A 23,654-nucleotide genomic window follows, 5' to 3' on the forward strand; every position below is an offset into this window, starting at 1 on the left:
CGGTTTGTTACTCACAAATGTGAAGCTCTACTGATGTAATTTAAATGAATGCATGGTTTAACAGGTTGACAAATCAAAAACTAGTAAGGAGACTTTAAGTTTAAATGTTTTCATTATTTTTAAGCAGGACCCCTAACTCCTAATAAGCTCATAGGGTCAAGGAGTCTGTTGTAAAGAATACACATGGGTGTTAAGGAAATTTTAAAGCTGTGTACAGAGAGACTCTGTATTTAATTAATTTGGCAGCAAACAAAACAAGTAGACAATGAGAGTGCTGTCATAGTCCAGTCCAAGACTTGGACTTGAGTCCTGATTTTGGTAGTCGAGCACTGATGACTCAGACTTGAACATTTCCAGCATTCAGCCTCGGCAGATGGAGAGAAGGATTCTGTATACACTGTTTAAGACTGTTTTCTGTCTTTGTTATCAGGTTGGATCCTCACGATTTATTCAGTTATGAGTAAGAGCTAACATTTCGTGTTCGCTTGCCATCTTGTTCAGCAACATGTCCCTCAAGTGCGCCTGAAGAGGCACAACAAATTGTGAGTTTTGCTTTGGATTTTACAGCAAATGTTAGAAAGAGCAGTGCAACATGTGCGATATGTAAAAGAGCCGTCAAGGTTGAGTCGGGTCAAGCTCAAACGTTAACAGATGTCTGTCCAGGATGCACCCAGAATAGTAAGTGAGACGCTACATCAGCCCACATGGACTGTTAATTATGATGCTTTCCCATTGGAGCAGAATCAATGTGTGCATCCCCCCCATGATGATATGAATCTCCAGCAACACAGTCCAGGTTGATATAGAGAGAAATCAGCCTTCTTCCTTATGATAAATAATATAAATAAAAAGGACTCCACTTGGAATCAGAATATGGTAATAGGGACTTCACTCAGATTCTTCTTTTGTAACTCAAAATTAAACAGTGAGGACTCAAGACTCAAGGTGTGATGACTCAACTAACATGCCCAACCTGGACTTTAAAAGTCCCCCAACTAGCCTACATGAGTCTGTGACCCCAGCAACATGTTACTTGTCTTGCACAACAGTTTGGTTTGAGTTACATGACATTACTGAACATTGCCAGCAGTAGTTCATCACGTCTCCTGTTGAGTCATTAAAAAAAGGAAACGCAATTTTCTTTTAATTCTTGCTTCTGCAAACAAACATTGAAAAGTGGTGCTGAGAAGTTTATAAGCAGAATAACAGAGGTCTATATACAGCCCCAGTGACAGCCAATACCTCAGAGCTGCACATAATATTGAGGTGATGAATTGACTTCACCTGTGTGCAAACCAATAATGAGCAAGGCTGGCTGAGAAAGTTAAACGCTCCGGCACAGTGAAAGAAAAAAAAACCACTCAACCCACACACACACAAATATATACACACACACACACACACACACACACACACACACACACACACACACACACACACACTTAGCTGTTGATCCGTCAGTGTGTTTTGTGGTCTTAATTTAGAGGGATATTTAGAGGTCCCTGTGGGTTTGGCGTCCAACCCAAAGAGTAAGTATTTCTCATCGTGTTCCAGCACTTTTATATTTGTCTGCAAAAAAACACTTTGGTGAAATAAGCCGAGGAGTCAACACCATAAGCTGGATACGCTGCCCTGCACAGAAGAGCAACACGGCTGTCAATATGGCTGCGCGTTTACAATTGTTGTGCTTGGCGACTGCTGTCTGTATCACACAAGTGTGAAAAGCAATAACACCAGCAAAGTGCAACTGTTGGCGGTCAATATTTTCTCTCCCTGATAAACCCTCTGGGCAGCAGCGTTGCCTCATCTAGCCAACACAAACACAGCTTTGCAGTTTCAATCTGCCACAGTGTGTGAATATCAAGCCTGGAAGGAAAAAAAAAATCAAAAAATAAACCCTTGTCTTATACCACTCTGCATTCTCAGTTTCACAGAGGAATCATCCAAATGTGAAGTTTAAGGATTGCCTGAGATAAAGTCACGCTCCTCAGCAGTGTCAGCAGGGTTAAAAAGAACTCCCTGCTGAAAGCAAATTAGTCTTCACGGCTGTTCCGCTGCGACTTTGATTCAGTTTACCTTTTTCTCGTGTCACTCCTCTGCGGGGGAACGTTTTATGAAAAAGCAATCTGAGGCAGCGACTGTGAACTAGACACAAAAGTGTAAATCTAGCACGACACACACTTTTGAGATGCAAAAAACAGAGAAAGAGAGAGGAGAGGAAAGGAAAGAAAAATACCTGGTAGTAGTCAGAAGTGTTTGTGGGAGAGAGTCTGCAGGTCGAGCTGGACGGGATGCATGAACACGTCTGCCTCAGAATCTGGGGAAACAAAGAGAAACAACATGCAATGCTTAATTTACAGCTGTGCATCATGTGATGATCACACACCGTTTACATCATCTAATCATATGCAGAATTGAAGCATCACTCTGTGCATGATCGACACTGTGCATGGGGGATGCACGCACATGGGTCTGTGGGGGAAGTGAATCACAGATGAAAAGAAGAGTAAAAAAATGGAGGAAGGGTTTTACTATTAAAAAATACAATTATATCAAGATGTAAAAAACTAATTTTAAAGAAAAAACATGAAGTTAAACAAAACCATTCAACATAAGAGTGAAAGTAAGAATTAAAATACATTAAAAGTATGAATCAAGTTACACATAACCTTTTCAAAGCACTGCTGCAGCATAAAGCAAAGTTTTTGAAAGAGTTTCACAAAGACAGCCGAAGCTAGCTGAAGGCTATAGTGAAGAAATAAGAGCACCCCACACACACAAACATTAAGTTACGTTCAGTGACACAAACAATCAGTCAACACGACTCACTCTCTCCCTCTCTCTCTCTCTCTCTCTCTCTCTCTGTTTCTCTCTCTCTTTCAGCAGCTGCACACTCACAGTGGCTTACTTTTCAGAAACGGATCTCCAGAGCCCCCTGAGGAGAAAACAGCGCTCTGCCGGGGACGTCCAGGAATGCTAACTGTCGCCGTCTCTCTGTGCGCGCTCACACTGACGGCTGTGATGAGGGGAAGGCTCAGCGCTCCCACACTGAGGCAGGGTAATTGGCTAGAGATGATGGGCCATAAACATACATCAGAGGGGCGGTGAAGCACCGAGCAGACAGCTAACTAAGGCTCTCTTTTCTACTGCGTGGCTCCTGTTTGTTGCACACACACACACACACACACACACACACACACACACACACACACACACCTTACTGTCTTTTCCTTCCCTGAATATTCACGCTATGTGAACACATGCTCTGAACCACCATTATTACCAGAGAGAGAGAGGAAAAAACAACACTCTTTTCATCCAGTTTATCACCATAAAGACACGATGCCCCACTCCACACGGACCTTTTCCCCATTTCTTAGGCATCCTGACCCAGAGGACTCTCTCTCCCGTCGTTATCTTCCACTGATATATATATAATAAGTATTACCCATTTAAAATGCACCATCACCAGAACAGATAGGATGCCCTCTCTCTCACCATTACTAGCACCAGACACAGTGGTGGATAATAGGCTATCCGTTTCCTGCGGTGCTATCGCCACGCCGCAGACTTTCCTTCCATTACCATAGCACTCCTGTCATAATAAGCCGGGAGAGCCTTCCAGTCATGACCACAGCTCGCCTAGAGGAGGTCAGTCGTGTCAGATTGTTTGCGCACACACGGGTAATTGGGAGAAATAAGGCAGGGCGAAGGAAATAACACTGGAGCTTCCTCTTTCTTCTTGGTGCAAGGCAGCATTTTTGTGTGCCGCTGAGCCATTTGATGTGTTTAAAAAGCGAGGAAATAATAAGAGATGTGGGGGAACAGCGCCAGTTAATTTGGCCCTCTCAGTTGCAGCTCATGATGATGACGTATCATAATGGATATTTCCTCCCCATTCTGCATTCCCTAATTCCGTGACATGGGATGAGGATTTTGCCAATAAGATCCACTTCATTCATCTAATCCTCTTTCTTTTTACGGGTTTGCCAGATTTAGCTCGACAGGTCTTGCATGACCGCTTTCTCTCCTCCCTCCCTCCCTTCGGTGACAAGCGGCCACCTAAAGACCCCCTCACCGTCTCAGCAGACTACAACTTCAAGGGGAAGGGTAAAAGTGATGGCAGGGAGAGGGAGGGACAAGAGGGGGGTCCAGGCAATGCGCTCATTATTCAGGGAGACACTCGAGGCCACAGGAAATAGCACACTTCATTTTTCTTGTCAAACTCCTGGCTTTTAATGGCGTCTTCACAGCGAGTGGTGAGACAAAGGGATGACGCGGACAGACCTGAGACGTGGAAGGTGTGCAGATCAAGATGGAGGCAGTCAGTATTGTGGCAGCGGCCGTACATTTAACTCAAAAGCCGACCACCTGAGCTGCTGAAGCCGCTGAATGTGTTGCAGGTCTAAATAAAATGTCTCATATTTCAGAAGGAAAGTGTAGTACGCTTTGCTTTCAAAGAGAAAAATGAAATATTGTCTCAATTATACTCTAACAGTGGAGGGGCGCAGATGTTCCTATTGTTCCTCCCATTCCACATCCTCCTGAACCGTCCCTCATTATTGCCTTCATTACCGGTGCCATCGATACGGCAGGCGGCTGCCAAAAAACCTGGATGTATCCACAACTCATCATCCAAACAACAATTAATCATCCGCCCAGCAATTACACACCTTCCACAATACCTCTCATTGATTTTGAACACACACCAGACGCTCCTGTGAGTGCAGCTATAGCGCGCCGCAGGCCATGCAAAGCAATCTCCTCCTGCTCTATATATCCGCTGGACTGGAACTATGTTTTTGATCACAGAGATGATGGGGCAGGTGTTTTGGTACGGCTTCGTGTCAGGGAGAGGCCTCGTTCCATCACGTTCCAATCTCCAGGCATGGCAGCAGGGCTGTGCTATCAGACAGTCTCTTTTGTTCAGCTCCTAATTGGGGTAATTTATTGTCCTAACAGGCGGAGCAGCTGTGGCTTTACAGCGTAGCACCAATTAAATCCAGATGCTAGCATGAAAGGATGGGTCTGAACGTGACTCGAGGACCAATCGCTAATATTAACTCAGATCTCTGTGAGAAGAATGAGACAAGCTGTGATGAGAGATTCTTTTCCAGGCATTGCTCACACGCCGATATAGAAAATTCAGATGAAGACAGTCACAATCAGTTCTCAGGCAGACGTTTTGCATTACTTCTAATAATGGATGCGATTATCTGCCAGATTTAACAGCAGAATAAGAAACTGCACTGGGACACCTCACAGTTACTGTTTGAAGGCTGTGACTGCATTGAATATACAGTGGGGCAAAAAAGTATTTAGTCAGCCACTGATTTTGCAAGTTCTCCCACTTAGAAAGATGAGAGAGGTCTGTAATTTTCATCAGAGGTACACTTCAACTATGAGAGACAAAGTGAGAAAAAAAATCCAGGAAATCACATTGTAGGATTTTTAAAGAATTTATTTGTAAATTATGGTGGAAAATAAGTATTTGGTCAATAACAAAAGTTCAACTCAATACTTTGTAACATAACCTTTGTTGGCAATGACAGAGGTCAAACGTTTCCTGTAAGTCTTCACCAGGTTTGCACACACTGTAGCTGGTATTTTGGCCCATTCCTCCATGCAGATCTCCTCTAGAGCAGTGATGTTTTGGGGCTGTCGCTGGGCAACACGGACTTTCAACTTCCTCCACAAATTTTCTAAGGGGTTGAGGTCTGGAGACTGGCTAGGCCACTCCAGGACCTTGAAATGCTTTTTACGGAGCCACTCCTTCGTTGCCCGAGCGGTGTGTTTGGGATCATTGTCATGCTGGAAGACCCAGCCACGTTCCATCTTCAATGCTCTCACTGATGGAAGGAGGTTTTGGCTTAAAATCTCACGATACATGTTCCCCGTTCATTCTTCCCTTAACACGGATCAGTCGTCCTGTCTCCCAATCCTCTTCTGGATCATCCATATGCTCTCTGGAAAACTTCAGAGGGGCCTGGACATGTACTGGCTTAAGCAGGGGGACACGCCTGGAGCTGCAGGATTTGAGTCCCTCTCGGCGTAGTGTGTTACTGATGGTAGCCTTTGTTACTTTGGACCCAGCTCTCTGCAGGTCATTCATCAGGTCCCTCCATGTAGTTCTGGGATTTTTGCTCACCGTTCTCATGATCATTTTGACCCCACGGGATGAGATCTTGCGTGGGGCCCCAGATCGAGGGAGATTATCAATAGTCTTGTATGTCTTCCATTTTCTTACAATTGCTCCCACAGTTGATTTATTCACACCAACCTGCTTGCCTATTGTAGATTCACTCTTCCCAGCCTGGTGCAGGTCCACAGTTTTCTTCCTGGTGTCCTTGGACAGCTCTTTGGTCTTGGCCATGATTGAGTTTGGAGTCTGACTGTTTGAGGCTGTGGACAGGTGTCTTTTATACAGATAACGAGTTCAAACAGGTGCCATTAATACAGGTAACGAGTGGAGGACAGAAGAGCTTCTTAAAGAAGAAGTTACAGGTCTGTGAGAGCCAGAAATCTTGCTTGGTTGTGGGTGATCAAATACTTATTTTCCACCATCATTTACAAATAAATTCTTTAAAAATCCTACAATGTGATTTCCTGGATTTTTTTTCTCATTTTGTCTCTCATAGTTGAAGTGTACCTCTGATGAAAATTACAGACCTCTCTCATCTTTCTAAGTAGGAGAACTTGCAAAATCAGTGGCTGACTAAATACTTTTTTGCCCCACTGTATATCTAACTGACTTTTGTTCCAGTTTCTGTATCGTAAGAGAAGTTTTTCCACAACAAAAATGGCTCCAACAGAGGATCAGGTGAATATGAGCAGAAGGTCTGGGGAATATGAGAGAGCAACCAAAAGAAATCAGGTCGCTGTGAAGATTTCTCCAGGGCAGGGATAACCCTGACATACTGTGCTTGGCCCGGCTGCCTCTTCAGCCCGGGCTCTTTAGACGAAGAGCCCCGGGGACAGACACAAATGTGAGTAACACAGAGGATGGAGGCAGCGCTGAGGTCACCAACCCGAAGCTGCAGCGGGAAGAGAAAATCGCGGACACACAGCGACTCCTTCGGCCTCAAATTCAAAGTGAAGAGATGAGGAGTAATGACCATCCTGGCCAGGTTCTGCTTTCTTTGTTCATTTGTCTTCTGTCTTTGTCCGCTGACAGTGTTTACTCTTGATGGAGTGTGTTTGTTGATGTTATGTGCTCAGTCTACGACAAGTTAAACATCTCAATGACGTTTTTCACACATCTCAACGAACTGCTTTGAATCTGCTTGTGTCTATTTCATGTTAATTAATCTTGTGCTGTTAATGTGCAGCAACTGTAAGGATATCAAGACATTATCATGTGTTTAGATGTCAGCTGCTGTCCCTTTAAGATACAAATGAAACACGATATATAAAGAAAAAAATCTCTACGTTATTATTACTTTAAAGGTATTTATTTACCTGCGCTGCAAAAACTCAAAATCTTACCAAGTGAAATTGTCTCATTTTTAGTCAAAATGTCTTATCCCACTTGATTTAAGATACATTTATTTAACAAGTAACATTTGAGAAAGATAGAGGGACTTGTTTTAAGACAATGCATCTTAAATATTGTGTTAAGTCAAACAATCTTGAAATGATCTTGTTTTGAGTTGTAATTTAGAAGAAACAAGGTTTATTTTACATTTCATACATTTTGAGATCTTATTTGAAGAAGACGGATAATCTTGATTTAAGACAAACCCTTTACTTGATTTAAGTAAATGCATTTTATTGGAGAATCTATCAGAAAACAGCTCCATTGATAAAAGAGAGAAAGAAAGAAAGAAAGTAACAAACAAAAGTTCTTTTTTTTAAGGGTGGGTTTCAGTTTTCAGGCACTGTTCCTTCTAGATCAGATAAAAATATACATCCTTAAACTACATGCACACAATGAAACACCTACTTTAGAGCATAGCTGGCTTATCCTAAAAAACAACATAACTGAATATTAGTATATCCAGCTCACTATGAGAAGACATTATATCTCAAAATGCTCAAATTAAGCTTTGTAATCTTATTTCAAGTACAAGATGGTCTTAAACCTAGAGAAGTGCTGCTATAATACAACTCAAATTTAGGTGAATATATCTCAAATGAAAAAGTTGACATGTATTAGCGCAAAAATCTTTTTTTGATTGAAAAAATACTAATTGTTAGCATTCCTGTCTTATTCTGAGACACTGAGCTTTAAAATACTGGTAAAATATTGCTTTAAATAAGTTTTCCCTGCTAATTTTAAGATCACAGTTTTCTAAATATTACGTCTTATTTCAAGAAATCGTTCCAAGCAAATTTTCACTTGTTCTATTGGCAGTTTCTTTTGCAAAACATATTTCAAGGTAAAAGTACCTTGAAATATGTTTTTTTATTGTTTTTGGAGGGGCATTTTTTCCAGTGTGAGAATTAAGGTCAAAGCTGCATCTGTTTCTTAACTTGTGATTGCACTAGCTGCTATCATAAACTGTGTTGTTAACCCTTTACACAGAGAGCTGCACCAAACTCACTCATTACAAAATCAGACACAGGCTGCAACATAAACCACAAATATTGTCTTTAAAGCTCACCCATTATCAAAGGTTTTACTGCATATGGTACACTTACAAACGCTTTCAGTCACAGAACATCAATGCGCTACTCTGGACTAAATATACACCACACAATAGAAAAGGGTATTTTTATATCTGTGTCATGGCAAACATCTGTGCCATCCCACATGGGATCAGAAACCACTGCCTGACAAAAACTGACAATAGTACATATTTTCCAGCAGTAGACAAAGAAAAACAAACAAAGCAGATCACTCTGAGTGACACTACATTTAACTACATAGTATTCAACAGACCAGCACCTTTAATGATGTATAGATAGATGAAGTAAGGAGACTGTCCGCACAAAGAATGTGATTGTGTTCAAGCTAATTATGACCCATTTTGGCCTTTTAGGTAAGACAGTGACCTGACAGATCTGCTTTGGGGATGTAGTCAGCTGCCTTTTTTCAAGTAAAGGCAAAAGTTCATGTCTGTAATGGAATAAAATGACACATGGTAGTTATTTGAAGTTACATCGAGGCTATTTTTCTAAACTTAAACCAGTTGTTTAAGCATCTGAATCAAAATATAAATATTACCTAACAGTAATTCTATGTTTTAGGTGACTTTTAACAGCTGAGTGGTCTACTTCAGGAAATGCTTCTGTGTGCTATCATAGGAAGCAAATAAAACAACCTCTGGACCTTAGTTATATGCTTCCTTTTTTATCAAGGTAGCTATTGGGTAAGAACGTATAGAAGTCTTTAATAATTATCACATAGTTTGGGATAAATAGAAATTCAATGATATCTAATTTATCTTCTCTGCTCTCTTCCCTAAGTAGGGGGAGGTAGAGCGTACAGCTCAACCCTAACCAGCTTCTCACTTTGTATCTGCCTTCCCTGGCCTCTATCCAACATCTCTCTGCAGACTCTTCTCTCTCTGATTTATTTCTCTTCTCCTCTCTCCTACTTCATGAAAACAGGTGAATCAGGGGAGGTACAGTGTACAGCCAAACCCAGCAAGGGTGAGATTTAGCCCAAGCAGGCTTCTCATCATGGTCCTGCCTTCCCTGACCTCTATCCAACATCTCTCTGCAGACTCTTCTCTCTCCTTTCTCTGTTCTCTTCCCTCATGGCATTGTGGAAGACAGGAGAGGTTGGAGTGTGGAGGGGTGAGCTCCAGCCCAAACAGACTTCTCATCATGGTCCTGCCTTCTCTATTCTTGTTTCCAACATCTCTCTGCAGACTCGTATCTCTCTGATTTGTCTCTCCTCTCTGTGAGCCACTGAAAATAGGGAGTAGGGAGGTAGAGGGTACAGTCTAATCCAGCAAGGTTGAGCTCCAGCCCAAACAGGCCTCTCACCATCATTCTGCCTTCTTTGTCCTCTTTCTAACATCTCTCTTTGGACTCCTCTCTCTGATTTCTTCCTCTTCTCTGCTCTCTTTCCTTATGAAATTGGAGGACTAGGGGGAGGTAGAGCGTACAGCCCAGCCCAGTGGTTGCAGTGAGCTTCATTCTCTGTCCTCTTTCCAACATCTCTCCTCAGACTGTGATTTCCCTCCTCTCATCTCTCTTCACTCATGCATACAGAGGAGTAGGGGGAGGTAGAGCGTACAGCCTGACTGGTGGCAGTGAACTCCAGCCCTATCAGGCTTCTCATCCTTGCTCTGCCCTCTCTGTCCTCTTTCCAGCTTCTCTCTACAGACTTATCTCAAGGAGGATCAGCACTGTCAGTACGTTGAGATGCACACTGTAGCTTGAGTCTGTTGAAGGTGGTCATTTTCTGTGGATTGCCGTGGCCAGTAAGGACACTTTGGTGGGACATGTAAGTTGTCAGTCTGGTAAAAGGTGACATTGGAGGGGGTGGAGTCCTTACTGAGTGCTTATCCTTTTTGTCAGGGCACAAGTTAGAAAAAAACTGGATCGTATTTGAAAGCAAGACTGATTCGTGCACAATAAGGAGATATTGGAGATATGTGCAGCCTGACTTTCAGTACTCAAGACACACCATGCTTTTTGTGATGCATTACCTTCTGCAAGTCCTGTGACACAGAAGCTAGAGGAGACAGAGGCAAAGACAGGTATTTTGGAGACAGTGTCACAAAATGGAAGTATGATCTCTTTCACGCAACACCTCACTTGAAGGCTCCCTCCTTCTTAAGATGAAAAATAACTAGTGTTTGATGGACTTGTACATCTCTGTGGCACCGTCTTCTATTAGAATTCACCCTTGGCACAGAGCTCCTCTGAATTCCAATACTTTCCTGAACATACATCTGACTTGAAACCCCGAAGACAATATGAAATACCTGTTTGCTGAGGCCTTGACAACAGTGTCTATGCTCCGTCTTGGCTGTGACCCCTTCTCCACCTTATTCCCAGAGAAGGAGTTGAGATCTGCTTGAGTGCAAACAGCTGTAAGTGGTGCGACTGCGAGGCAGGAAACCTCTGTGCTTTATGAGGATAAAGAGCTCTGACCCAATTAACCGTCTTTGTTAAATAAAACTCCACCGGCCTTCGTTTTAACCGCCACACTCCCCCACTGCTACCCTTCTCCCCCTCCTCTCCCCTGCTTGTGTTTTTACAGCACAAAGTGATTACAGATTTAATTAGCTGAGGACCTTGCTTCAGGGAGACTCCTAAATCCATATTGATATTTCTGCAGAGTTCGGAGATAGAGGCCGGGGCTCTGCTGTGATGACTTAGGAGGGAGGCTGAAGAAAAACATAATGAAAAGATGATTTGCAACTTTTGCCCACTCCTGTTTATTTCTCCCCCTGGAGGCTAATCATTCTGTAGCAGAGTGATGTGGAGAATTATGCAGAGAGCGAGGAGCTGATCAATGCTGACTTAATGCTGCAGCCTTGGATGTAAACAGGTCTGCTGTCAAGTTCAGCAGCTTTTTCTGCCTTTGACATGTCAGGATGTCCTGCTCCTGCTGATATACAGTATATCATCTGCCTGCACACCGTTAGAAAAACAGACACAACAACGTTGGAGTTGAAGTAATAAAGTTCCACTGCACATTTTCTCCTTACTGATGAAGTGTTGATAACATGAGGCAGATGTGATTCCAGACACACAACCAATATTATTGGTTAAAAGTTAAAGGAAGATTATGTCAATACTAATTATTACCCAGCTTTCTTAATAATCTTCTGGCTGCGTAAATTGCTTTATTCTGATTCGTCAAAACCCCTCGACAACCTCTTGACTACAGTTATTAACTTTTACTGACATGAGCAACAACGGCAGAGGTAAACTGATCACCCATCCTGTCAAATCAATCCATGGAAAAGAGTCAGGCACATTTTGCTTCTACTCGTTGACACCATAGAACGAAAGGTGAGGTGAAACTGTAAGTTTCTGTTGGCATGATATTGGAAAACAATGTGGATAAAAGGCTAGTTTTGATTAGCATGCTAAACTGCAGGCTAAACAACATGGACATTTTCTTTTCTATTTTTAAAGTTATACTTTTTGGCTTAATTAGGTAGGACAGCTGAAGAGAATGTGGGGAGTAGAGAGTGGGGGAAGACATACAGGAAATGATCGCAGCCGGGAGTCGAACCGGAGACCTCTGCGACGAAGACTGTAGCCTCTGTATGTGGGGCACTTAGACCGCTAGGCCACCAGCGCACCAACATGGACATTTTCATATTGGATCCTGTCCAGCAATAGACTGCAACAGGCAGATAAGCATCCATTGCCATGGAAAGCTTACTGACGTGGAATCACTGGGACTATTTTTTAAAAACTGTGTACATGAATAATTCGAAACCAATGAAATAATCTTTTAACCGAGGATTTTTGCCAAGGTGTTTGTATCTTAAGTTAGTAGCTGGGTAATAAGCTGGATATTGTATGATTAGTTGGTAGTCGGGAAATGAATCCCTTCATGGTGGTGGAGAAAACCCCTCCGCTTACTTAATCCTGCAAAAAATAATTGCATGTGAGGTACATTCAGGCCTGTGTTGAAGATGAGCAAGTGAAGGATTTCTACTCAAGGTTCTCTGCTATTGACTTCAAGGATCAAGCTTTTACTTCTGCATGTGGAGTCAAAAATATAACCTGCAAAGAGGAAATACATGCAAATTTTATTTTGTCTAAATATTTTGCAGGATCTCTTCCAATAATACAAATTAATCTTACATTTCCAGCCTGCTTTGGTATTCTATTGCGTATAGGGTTGAGCAAAGACAACTGAATAGGCATAAGACGCAAGTGAGCGCTCCGTCAATAGGTCATAATGGTGGTATGCTTAACTACTGTTGAGAAAATAAACCTTGTGGTGGCTGGTTTGATTGAAAAGACACTTTAATTTAAGACAAGTGAAAAGCAGAGGGAGGTCCAGGGAATCAGTCACAGGCTGTGAGTCTGTCCGTACCTCATAACTATCAGAGTCATTACAGACTAAGCTCATCTGGCAAGGTGGTGGTAACAGATGGTAAGAGCTACACATCTGCATACCAACTGTAGGCTGCAGAACATACTGGAAGTCATCACACAGGAAGACAGATTAGACATTTATCCCCCTGAGAGCAAGCCCAACGAAAGGTTTTTAAAAAAGTATTACCGGTGCAGATTTCATATTTTGCACCATGACTTTAAAGATCATTTAAAATGGTTTATAACATTCTGGACTTTAAAAAATGATGAGTACAGAAAAAAGTAGTACAGCCTGGTTGTTCTCTGACGCTTATTTCTTAGTTAAAGGCTACTTTATCATCTTGCCATAAAGGGATTAAGAGATTGCACAGTGTTGTTTGGTCTGAATCTTACAACTGAAAATTAGTTCTCTTTAAGTGTGGAAATATAATGTTTTCATATCACTCACAACAAAGAGATGTATGAAGATGCAAGGTACAAGTATATATATATAGACCGCTTCATGTTGGTGTAAATCAAGGGGGCTCTGTCATCATAAACTGTCAGCCACAAGTGACGAATGATGGCATCTCCAATCGATCCAATCTTAACTATGTCCCCTTCTTGTTCCCAGGGATCCTTGTCCAAACTTGGATGACAGGGACTTTAGTTCCTGTGCAGCAACAAAAAAATGTTATGAGCAGATGTTCAGGAAACTCTGACATTTTGCTGTCAAAAAAGGTCAAGGAATTCTCTCTTGAGCCAACCTTATGCACCAAAGAAGAGGACAAAGAGATTCATCAGATTACCAGGCGGCCACATGTCAGGAATCAGACTCTTACTCCTTCCCACAAGAAAACTCTCTTTCCTCCTGTAATCACAACAACCTGGTCTTAAACTGCAGATAATACGTCTAGGTGGGATTTAAGAAGGACGTGAGAGATGGTAATGTTTGAAGTCACATTGGGTTTACCATCATGAGTAAGAGGGTTTTCATTATAACCAGACAGGAAGAGTCTTCCATCACTAATGGAAGAAGTGTTAGCATAAAAGCCTTCAACTGAATGCGAGCAAAAACCCAGATTAAATCTTTTAAACCCAAAAATGTTCGTTGGATTTTCTCTTTTTGCTTTTTTAACATCCCATTCTCTCAGGTATAAAAATGTACAAGCTGTGTGCTGTGGGCTGCCTTTCATCATCACTGTACTGAGCACACATACGGTACGGTGCTAAGAGCTGCTAACTGGGGGAGCCGTGTGAGCTCACGTGAAGGAGCTGGAGAGGAAATGAAAATGAGGGGAGAGGAGAGAATGGAGGTGCCGGAGCGACTCGTCTAACTCCCCTCACGTACTATGAATATTTCACTACTGACACACAGCAGCTACCCGACTGTACCCACTGAGACAAACAGAGACAAAGAAACTGAACAAATGGATGATATATAGATAGATAGATAGGTAGGTAGGTAGGTAGGTAGGTAGGTAGGTAGGTAGGTAGGTATATAGACAGATAGACAGATAGATAGATAGATAGATAGATAGATAGATAGATAGATAGATAGATAGATAGATAGATAGATAGATAGATAGATAGATAGATAGATAGATAGATAGATAGATTCAATGTGAATACAGTGTGCAATTATTTCAAGATCATTTGGATTATTTCCTGTGGTCCAGTGATCCCTGGTTATGTTACAGCATTTGCACTCTTCAGGAGTTCCAGTGTGGTTGCCTTCTAGCTCTCTTTCTAACACTGGACTTCCACCTGATCCGTGTCTGGTCCATCTCCGGTCCACTGTGGTCCGGCTCCGTGCTCTCTTGTCCATCAACACCCACCGGTTGCATTTTCGGAACACAGCAGGGAGCAGGACCGCCGGACAGCTGGAGTCATGTGGTTGAGGATTCTCCTCCTCCTCTCCTCATCCATGTTGTCTTTATGGTCCACTGAAAACCTCTGACCTGTTGACTCCAGGCCTGGCTCCGCTCATCATGACGGTTTGTTGTTGTAGTTAAGTGAAATACGATCTGGTGATAACACAGAGTGTTTTATTCTGAAAATTAACCGGATGTTTTCATTTTGTTTTGGTGCCTGACTTCCTGTCCCGCTCCATCTGCTCTGTTGAGATTGATGCGTTGTGTTCCAGCATCATGCAAAAAAAGAAGCCTTATGTATGTGATCGGGAGGGCTCCGACCTGCTAGATCAGAGATGCAGCTGGAACTCAACTGAGCGTATCCAGTGGAAGTTAACACATTGACTAGAATGGAAACCTATGATGGATTTTTGCTGTTACAGTTTCTGCACGAGTGAAACTATTACGTTCTGTGATGGTAAGGCATGACTGGTCACAAAATGCCAACCTTAGGATGTCCCTTAGATCTGAGCCACAGGTCTGTGGGGATTTGCCTATTTCAAAATAGTGCTCTGATGGCTTTCCTGATGCAGTTGCTCTCTAACTTCAATCTAATTAGCTGCACCTGTATGCTTAGCTGGTAGGCTGTAGCTTAGACTCAAAGTACTTGGGTGATATTTTAACTTCCTTTGACACAAAGTGCATATTACTTTTGGCTTGTTAAAGAAGTCGTCTGGAAGTTTTTTAAAGTGAAATGTTGCGCAGTAATGTCACTATTTTCCAGTGCCAGCAGGAGCGGCGGCATATCTATTGTGTGCCAAAAGGAACAAGAAAGACACGCGATTAAAAAAGATGTATGGGTTCATTTTGGACCTTAATCGCATCACGATTAATGTGCTGACAGCCCTAATAGTTATAAGGATGGAGAGACGAGTATCAGACAGACAGACTGATAGATTGATACGCGGACAGACAGAAAGATAGATACACAGACAAATAGATAGAGTCCCTCTAGCTCTTCACCCACATGGATTCCTGTCTCAGGCTTCATCTCACAGGCGTATATATTTCAGTATTTCAGCGGACAGTGCTGTCAGGAGGAGCTCTCCACAGCTGACAGCGCTGCCTTCCAGCACCAAACGTGGCTGTCTGAGAGCTCACCCACATCACTCCAGCAGCCAATACCCAGGACACAGAGTGAGCCGCACAACAGACTGCTTTCAATCACACAACACACCCACTACTGCAAATAACACAGACCCCGTATAGTCACACATATAAGAGAAAATGTGATGCTGAGACATGGCTGTTATGATGCAGGTATAAGAGCATGTTTGTCAATCTGGATAAAGGCTCTGTGGCCCCTCATGGTGGATTGATGAGACTCTACTCATGAGGATGTTTATGTTTATGATTTATTTCTCACATGTCTTGAATTTTTCACACGTAAATGCTTTCTGGACTCTCTTTGCTATTAGTGCTGCCAGTTTCCATCTACAGCTTCCCCTGAACTACTGAGATGATCACGCTCCTGTCAAAGAGTTGCTCTGACTTTCTGGTCAGTAATAATTAAAAGGCAAGATTGCAAGATACATATTTTAGAGCCACCAAAAAAACTTTGGGCTTATCTTTTTACTACTTTGAAGAGAACTTTTTAACTTCATTAATTATTAATAAACAATTTAAAGCAAAGCTAACAAACAACACGACAAGGCAGACCCAGAAACATGTTAAGAATAGAAAAATAGAGCTTAAGTTAGGGATACTGGGTTCAGACTGAGCTCTGGGATTTAATTTTACCCTTGGAGAACTTTATGTTATGTGTATCATATATAATGCACTCTCTTAATTTTTCAGGAGCTAATGTATGTCCTCTTCAACCTCCAAACCACCGTGTAGGACCATAAAAACACACGCAGACACCGTGCAGACGACTGTCCGCGGCATGTGTTGCAATAAAAACAAGGTTTCATTTTGGCTGCTCCATGTTAAGTGCTGTGTTATGATTTAAAGTTTGCCATGCTGTGCTGATCAATAAGTCTGCATCGGATGAGCTGCAGGTTTACAGGAGCAGTGGAGAGAGGATGAGCACCACAGCGGTAAATCTGACCTGGAGCACTTACTTCCACTGCGTATCCTATGGGCCATTATTGGTGGGTGTGCTCACACATCAAAATGGCAGGGGTCTTCCAGGCTAGAAAGGAATAAGAAACAAAGGACCATTAAATCACAGTGAGAGACCTGGCTCTGAGCGACACACACATGAACACACACACACACATATGGGGTTAAAGGCTGCAGTATGTGTCGTATGAGGAGAGTTTAGGACCCAACGAGAAGCAAAGAGAGAGAGAGAAAGGGAGCACGACATTGATTTTCCCCCTCTGAAGTGCCAGTTCATCATTCTGTGAGACACACTCTATCGATCCCCCGCCTTTAGTTTGTTTGTAATTTTGGGGGCTCAAAACCGTTCACAAAGATAGATCCTCTTGTATGCTTCTTGCCTCCCAGATGAAGAATGGAGGGATCAAAGGATGAGTGGAGATGACCTCATTCTGTGAGGTGCTCCTCAATCAGAGGAGGCTCTGTTTAAAGAGGAGCCCCGAGGAAGGTGCTCAACTGAGTGTTTACTATAATAAAACAAAGCCAGAGTCTCTCCAAACACTGCCTTTTCTGCCTTTTAGCACCATAAAACACTATTTTATGAATGTTCTCTGATAAGTGGATCTGCATTAGTGAATTTTAAGGCTCCATGGGGTTAGAGTTTTATGGAAAACTCACTTTAAATGCATAACTGTGGCTCCACCAGCGTCCTGTCTCTCCTGAAATAATCCTCCACAGTCCCTGTCTTTTTCCTTTTCTCTTCTTGTCCATGTCTTTGCTTTTAAAATGAACTCAGACTGGTCAGTTTGGTCAAAATAAGTGATTTGTGAGCAGTTTGCTCACTTCACATTACATCATCTAGGGTGCAGAATTTCAGCCTTCAAGCAATTACCTCCTGCTGCCATTTGGAGCTTGAGGCAACACGCTAACCTGCCAAGTGCAGTTTTAACTCAAAACCTCTAATGCCCCTCAAAAAGCTCTTAACTGAATCATTACTCCTTACTTCCCTGGCCAAAGGAAAAAGTCAAATCCAGCAAATATTCTTCTGTGTGGTGCAGAAATGTCTCAACAAGCATGTAATCGCAAGTGAGGCTTTGGGGAAGGATGCGACTGTGGAATGAGGAAAGTGTCCTCTATGACACAATATTCATATTTGCTCAAATATCTGATTTGATTGAAGCCTTGTCCATCACGTCTCACATTTTATTCAACATGCTGTAAAATCAAAATCCTAATTCTTCTCTCACTTTTATCCGGCACAGGATTACTTTGAATTATAGATCATTTAGTCTGATTCTAGAACACGTGCATGCTCAGCCTGATTTTTTTCCTTTGATAGCTTAGCTGTAGTTTAATTTATCTTAGAGTGATATGACGTGCAGCTTTCAAAAGGAGCTTCCCAAGCACTAAAACATGTTGCACTGACAATGCCATCAGTTTTATGTCTGGATTTCTTATAACTCCAAAATAGACATATACCAAAAAGCAAGCAACCATGTACTAAGGTATCACACCAGTGTATTTTGACTGCTGATTAATTGTGATGATCGGCTGATCAGGTCCGTGCTCTTTCACGTCGAGCTTCTCCTGGTACTTTCTCCTCTCAAAAGGTGATGTCTTAAGTGATTTCACTGAATTATTTACTTTCTCTTTCTCCACTCTGCATTTCTGTCCGATCGTCTCCAACTCCTGCGGCTCGACCTGTCAATCAGCCGCACTTTATGACGGATGGCTCGGCTGTGACGTCGGCCCCATGGCGGGAGGGTGGTGGTATGTAAATCCAGCTGCATTCAGCTCTGGGCGCAGGGAAGGTGCGCCCAAACATGGCCCTATCTCTTGTATTGAAGAGGAGTTACTGCGCTTGTACAACTTTTAACAAGGGCGAAAACACTTCACCAATCAGACAACACAGATGAACCAAACAACTTTACTCATCATTAACTATATACTATTTATCTTGCTCAACTCAAATTATACAGTTGTGCTCATAAGTTTACATACCCTGCCAGAATTTGTGATTTTTTTGGCCATTTTTCAGAGAATATGAATGATAAGAGAAAAACTTTTTCTCCACTCATGGTTAGTGGTTGGGTGAAGCCATTTATTGTCAAACAACTGCGTTTACTCTTTTTATATCATAATGACAACAGAAACTACCCAAATGACCCTGATCAAAAGTTTACATACCCTGGTTATTTTGGCCTGATAACATGCACACAAGTTGACACAAACAGGTTTGAATGGCTATTACAGGCCACCATCCTCACCTGTGATCTGTTTGCTTGTAATCAGTGTGTGTATCTAAAAGCTCAGTGATTTGCCGACCTTTGCATGTTTAATGCAGTGCTGCACTGATGCTTCTGGATTCTGAGTCATGGGGAAAGCAATATAATTGTCAAAGGATCTTCTGGAAAAGGTAACTGAACTGTATTAAAGAGGAAAGGGATATAAAGATGTATCCAAGGACTTGAGAATGCTAATCAGCAGTGTTCAGACACTAATTAAGAAGTGGAAAATGAGGGATTCTGTCGAAACCGAACCACAGTCAGGTAGACCAACTAAAATTTCAGCAACAACTGCCAGGAAAAAACCTTCAGCTGAAATACACAACTCCCTGAGAAAAAGTGGTGTGGCTGTTTCAAGATGCACAATAAGGAGGCACTTGAAGAAAAATGGACTGCATGGTCGAGTCGCCGGAAGAAAGCCATTACTACGCAAATGACAACATGGTTGTTTGATAATAAATTGCATCACCCAACCGCTAACCATGAGTGAAAAGAAAAGTGTTTGTGTCATCATTCATATTCTCTGAAAAATTGGCCAAGAAAAAATAAATTCTGCCAGGGTATGTAAACGTATGAGCACAACTGTATATACATATAGTTCAGAATATTATTTTACTATTTCACTTTAATTTTTTAATGTCTTATTGATGGTAATTTGGTGGGTGGTGGGGCCGTGTCCTAGCGCCCTGTAATGGCCAGCCGCCATTGACTGAAAGAAGAGGTGAGCAAGGGAGTGCTTCAATCTAGAATCTGACAGCTCCATATCTCTAAATATTCCCATTTCTACACACTGTACCTTTAAGTAAGAATGTGTGGCATTAAGTTAAAACTTTAAGCAAAACTTTAAATGTTAGAATTAAGAATTAACAGAAAAGTTTTTAAAAATTGTGTTGCGGGGCGCTGGTGGCCTCGCGGTCTAAGCGCCCCACATACAGAGGCTACAGTCCTTGTCACAGGGGTCGCCCTGGATTGATTCCTGATCGGTCATCCATTTCCTGCATGTCTTCCCCCAATCTCTACTCCCCATACTTCCTGTCTCTCTTCAGCTGTCCTATGGAATAAAGGCAAAAAGTCCAACAAATATAACTTTAAAATAAAAGTAAAAAATTGTGTTGCTTCATAAAAAAGGCAAAGTATTGAGAAAGAAATCAAAATTGTAAGAGTAAAATCTTAATACTCACAACAGAGTCAAGAGGTTCAGGGTCAGTGTCAGTCATTAGAAAATTAAATCAGTGGAGGAGGATTGTAAAGTTTTTTCCATTTCACATTTTAAGAATTTAGTCCAAAGGTTAACATAAAGTACAAATGTCAAAAAGTCCCACTTTCAGTTTGAGAGACAGCTATTCAAAATACAAAATCACAAGAGGAAGATTGTTTGAAATCCGAGGGAGAAGACTTTATGACATTGAGATTCTACTATTCATCAAATTTTCCTCCTCTGATTTTCTTTTTCAAGCTTTGCTCCAAGACAGAAATATTGACTTTAGTTTGACATTTTGACTTGTGTTTAAAATGCACAATAACACGAAAACTTTCTCCTCTTATTTTTTTCTGCTGCCTGGCAATAAGAAGCTTCTATCAGGAATTTGAAGTGCAAACTAAAGAGTATTAAAAAAAAACAGATTCTTAAAAATAAGAGTTTCTATTCATCAGTGAAGTAAAGTGAAAACATCTTGGCAGTGAGTTTTACTTCTCTGAAATTAAGTTGAGGGTTGTAGGTGGTTTCTAAATGTTTCAACTTGATAAACACTGCACTCCTCACCTGGAGCGAGCAGAAAGGGTTTTCACTGCCAACACGAACGTATTTGCAGCTTGTTTTCCTCTGTGACCTCCATCGCTTCCAGGGAAAATTCTCCACCTGAGAGACAGCCGCCCACACACAGCCTTACCTTAACATCTCATCTGCATCTTCTCACTCCCCAACTCCCCCACTCCCCCACTCCCCCTCACATTCAGAGCAGCAGAAAGCTCGCACATCAGAATACCTCAGGAGATACCAAGAGACTCAAGCGTGGAGGTCATCATACTACAGCGTTGATGCATTGACTGCAGGAAAACATCCGTTAACCGGAGTCTGATGAGTAGAACATGCAAACGGAAACACAGTCATACACTAACAGAGTCAAACTGTTACCCTCTTATCGTACCTTTATCTTTTATTCAAGATCCTGTTTCTAAAAATCACTCAGTCATGAGATGAATTGGAGATTTATTTCTAATAAGAAATACAGATGTGGAAAGACTGTGTGCACATGTGCTTTTTTATACCAGGTATGTGACTGAAAGTGTTTTACTTCGAATGTGATTTATTAATAAATGTTTCTGTTTTACTACATCTAGGGATGCAACGATCCGATCCTGGTATCGGATATCGGCTAGGTCGGACTCAAAAAGCTAGATCGGATATCGGTGACAAAGGGCCGATATATAGAGCTGATCCATATCCATAGCAACTCCACTGGAAACTTGCAAAACATAGCCCAAAGGAAGAAGTTTACGTCAGCTGTAGCCTACTGCAAAGAAGCAAGAAACCTTCTATTAATGGATTCAAAGTGTGAAAAAACTGACAGGTTATTGGATTTAATTGTTCCGGATCCTTAAAATTAAGGGATTCCAGCCTCTGGTTTAGCACTTGGAACCCAGGTACAGTTCACCATCAAGTCAGAAAAGCCTGAAGTTGCCAAAACATGATTCTTTCCTTACATTAAGGAATAGAGATTGTTATATCAATACCAGGATCGGATCAGCTAGTATCTGTATCGGCAGATACCGAAGCTCAGGTATCGATATCGGTATTGGGACCTAAAAAGTAGGATCAGTGCATCCCTAACTACATCCATTAGAGATAAAGTTTGCCTTAAGCATAAGCAGCAAAAAATTATCCTGAATGCTGCTGATAATATCCAGCCTGATTACTTGTCCTGGTCCTCAAATCTGTTCCCTTGAAAGTGTACTTGAATATCCCTGGACTAGATAATACTAGTATCTAAAGAAAACAAATGGAGTTGTTTGTTACAGTATACAATTTTCTGACATGCATAATCTGGTATAAATCAAGCAGCAATCTCCAGTCTTAAAATATGACGCCCATGCGGAGGTGCTAAAAACTGCAGTTCATCGAGTGTCCACTTGAGGCTGGCTGCAGAAACGCCGGAAACCACATACACACCCATTCAAAAATGACGATCTTTGCAGAAGAAATAAACGTGTTTACAGCCTGGTTCAAAAAACGGTTTAGGTCTGAATAGCTCATTTCTCTATCCACACACACTATACAGGGGGTGAATTTGTGTTTTATAACTCCATATTTTGAAGATATTAAACTTACGAATTTTACCCAAATAAGGGCATGCCTGACTTGATTGACAGGTGGGCACCCTGTAGCTATTTACCTCACGCTAGCTCGGACTAAGTTAGGTTGAGTTAAGCATTTCCAATATGGCTCCCACCCAGGGGTGCATCTCGCTCGGCTGGAAGTGAAGCTTCCACCAAAGCATCTGCCCCCTGGTGGCTAGCTGCAGTATTGGTTGAAAACTTCGTCTCCCCCATTCATTTGAATGGGGCAGCAGTCAAACTTTAAAAAATAAATATGCGTGGTACGAATGTTTCTCACATCCGTATGCTGTGATGATACATAGTTATTATTTGACTGTTTTGTGTTCAAGGCCTCTTTTTTCTGAAAAGTTTCTTTTCGTTAATTAGAGGTTAAAAAACAGGGTTTATTTACAGTCTATGCTCCCACTGATGATTGGCTTCAAAACAGCATTTCAGGAACAGATGGGTGACGTCACGGATACTACGTCCATTTATTATACAGTCTACAGTATAATCAAGTACACCATTCAATGCATCCATCCAAAACTAGAATTCGTCAGCCCTCAAAAGTCCATTGGTTTTATGTAAGTATGACTACAACTTGGCTACAACTTTGTATTTACAACCTCTCTCCAAACACAGCAGCAGCTGATTTCATCCTAATCTGCACACATTCAGCCAGAGATGGGTGACTAATCAATCACGGGGCGTAGTGATTGGATGCAACATAAGGCTGCAGATTGTTGGGATTTAGTGGCACATGTCTGAGAGCTACTGTTTAAACATGAGAAAACAAATCCATCTGGAGGTTTCTGCTGTGCCATACTTGATACTGTCTGTCCTGGATTTGTTATCTAGACTTTATCTGGCATGTAGGTTAAGACTGAGCCAACATTTCCCTGCTAACTACAAGCTGCAAAGTCAAAGTTGATGTCTCTGTCAATTATGTCCCCCGAAGAAGACTCCAAATTGGCAACATTTCCCCCGAATGGGCTCATTGGGACATTAAAATGTTAGAGCCATAAAGGCATAATCTGTCAAACACAGATAAGTTCCGGTTGTACAGATCCTTGAGATGCCATGTTGATTTTGAGGAGAATGGTTCTGACAGTTTCCCCATAATGAGCCTCCATCCTCTCTCACAGTTAGCACAAGTGAA

At 41.9% G+C, this 23,654-nt stretch overlaps 1 protein-coding gene across 7 annotated transcripts in view; it reads right to left on the reverse strand.

Annotated features, from left to right (window-relative positions):
• Positions 1 to 23,654, reverse strand: part of LOC117813681 (alpha-1,3-mannosyl-glycoprotein 4-beta-N-acetylglucosaminyltransferase C-like) — a 166,604-nt gene that overhangs the window by 67,029 nt on the left and 75,921 nt on the right. For 3 of the 7 annotated variants that reach the window (XM_034684668.1, XM_034684666.1, XM_034684667.1), the window contains exons 5-6: positions 16,916 to 16,986; positions 2,237 to 2,317 (exon numbers count right to left, since the gene is read on the reverse strand). The gene's annotated coding sequence lies outside the window, so the exon portion shown is untranslated. Of the gene's footprint in view, positions 1 to 2,236; positions 2,318 to 2,908; positions 3,047 to 12,870; positions 13,613 to 13,706; positions 13,811 to 16,902; positions 16,987 to 23,654 lie in introns of those variants that run through there. The other 4 variants (XR_004631431.1, XM_034684665.1, XM_034684669.1 and 1 more) reach the window with 4 other exon arrangements.

This window comes from Notolabrus celidotus, chromosome 6 (genome assembly GCF_009762535.1).
Source record: "Notolabrus celidotus isolate fNotCel1 chromosome 6, fNotCel1.pri, whole genome shotgun sequence".
NCBI classification, from domain to species: domain Eukaryota; kingdom Metazoa; phylum Chordata; class Actinopteri; order Labriformes; family Labridae; genus Notolabrus; species Notolabrus celidotus.